The following is a 2,365-nucleotide window of genomic DNA, read 5'->3' on the forward strand; positions in this document are numbered from 1 at the left end:
TATGGACTTTATGAGTGGTTAGTTATGCCCTTTGGCTTGACTAATGCACCAAGCACTTTTATGAGACTAATGAATCATGTGTTTAATGATTTCCATGGAAAATTTATTGTGGTGTATTTTGATGACATCTTGATCTTTTCTCAAAATCTGGATGAACACCTAGAGCACTTAAAACAAGTTTTTGAAGTTCTTAGAAATCAGCGCTTATTTGCTAATCTCAAAAAGTGTACTTTCTGTGTGGATCGTGTGGTTTTCTTAGGTTTTGTGGTCAATTCCAAGGGATTTGAAGTAGATGATGAGAAAATCAAGGCAATAAAAGAATGGCCTAAACCTAATAGTGTAACTGAAGTTAGGAGTTTTCATGGACTTGCTAGTTTTTATAGGAGGTTTGTGCGAGACTTTAGCACCATTGTTGCTCCTTTAACTGAAGTTATTAAAAAATATAGGGTTTTTACATGGGGAAAGGAACAAGATGATGCATTTAACTTGCTGAAGGATAAATTGTGTTCTGCTCCTCTTTTGCAATTGCCTGATTTTTCTAAGACTTTTGAAGTTGAGTGTGATGCCTCTGGTAAGGGCATAGGTGCAGTTTTGATGCAAGACTCCAAGTTAATTGCTTACTTTAGTGAAAAGCTAAGTGCAACAACATTGAGCTACTCAACTTATGATACAAAGCTATATGCCTTGGTAAGGGTGTTGGCTACATGGCAACACTACTTGTGGCCTCGAGAATTCGTGGTCAAGACTAATCCATGAGTCATTAAAATACTTGAAGAGCCAAGGTAAACTTAGTCGTAGGTATGATAAATGGGTAGAGTTTATTGAAACGTTTCCTTATGTAATTGCTTACAAACAAGGAAAGGAGAATGTGGTTGTTGATGCACTCTCAAGAAGGTATGTTTTGATCTCTACTCTTACTTCAAAGTTGTTGGGTTTTTACCACATCAAGTTCCTCTGTGCTAATGATTCTGATTTTGGTGAGATTTTTGCTGAATGTAAGTTTGGTCCTTTTGAGAAATTTAATCTTCAAGATGAATTTCTATTCAAGGAAAATAAATTATTTGTTCCTAACTGCTCGTTGCGTGAACTATTTGTTAGGGAAGCACATTGTGGAGGGCTAATGGGACATTTTGGCATACCCAAAACACTGGAAATACTTTCTGAACATCTTTATTGGCCTGGCATTAGAAAGGATGTTGAAAAAGTGTGTTCTTATTGTCTTGAATGTAAACAGGCTAAGTCTAGAACATTGCCGCATGGTCTTTATACTCCTTTACCTGTTTCTAATTACCTTTGGATTGATATTTCTATGGATTTCATATTGAGGCTGCCAAGGAATAAGTATGGTAAGGATAGTATGTTTGTGGTAGTAGATAGATTTTCTAAAATGGCTCATTTTATCCCATGTAAAAAGACTAATAATGCATCACATTTGGCTAACTTGTTTGTAAAGGAAGTGGTTAAATTGCATGGAATACAGAACTATTGTTAGTGATAGGGATGCCAAGTTCTTAAGTCACTTTTGGAGAATTCTTTGGGGAAAGTTGGGAACTAAATTGCTATTTTTCTACATCTTGTCACCCACAAACGGATGGGCAAACTGAAGTGGTTAATAGAACTTTAGGGAACATATTGAGGGCTGTTTTGAAAGGACAATTGACTTCTTGGGAAGATTACTTACCTATTGTAGAATTTGCTTATAATAGGACCTTCCATTCTTCTATTGGTAAAACTCCTTTTGAAGTTGTATATGGATTCAAACCCCTTACCCCCCTTGATTTATTGCCTTTGCCTACTTATGATTTTGCTAATCTTGATGGTAAGAAGAAGGCTGATATGATGAAGAAAATTCATGAACAAACAAGGCTTGCAATTGAAAAGAAGAATAAGGAAGTTGCATTGCGAAGGAATAAGGGCGGAAAATATGTTGTTTTTAAACCTGGTGACTTGCTTTGGGTGCATATGAGAAAGGAAAGATTTCCTTCCAAAAGAAAGACCAAACTAGATCCTAAAGGAAGTGGTCCATACAAAGTCCTTGAAAGGATTAGAGACAATGCTTATAAACTTGATCTTCCTGGTGAATTCAGTGCTACTTTTAATGTTTCTGTTCTTTCCCATTTTGATGCAGATTTGAATTCGAGGACGAATTCTCTTCAAGAAGAGGGGAATGATAGCATCCAAGGAAGCTCTACTCCATTGAAGGGCAAGGATGAACCTTTAGAAACTCTAAGGAGGCCCATAACAAGATCTCAAACCAAGGTGTTCAATGATAAGCTCAATGGGCTTCAATCGCTGATCCAAAGGTGTCTTATTGGGGAAGAAGAGCTCAAGCCCAAGGGAGAGTAATTTTCCAAATGATACATTT

This window comes from Solanum stenotomum, chromosome 3, assembly GCF_019186545.1.
Source record: "Solanum stenotomum isolate F172 chromosome 3, ASM1918654v1, whole genome shotgun sequence".
NCBI classification, from domain to species: domain Eukaryota; kingdom Viridiplantae; phylum Streptophyta; class Magnoliopsida; order Solanales; family Solanaceae; genus Solanum; species Solanum stenotomum.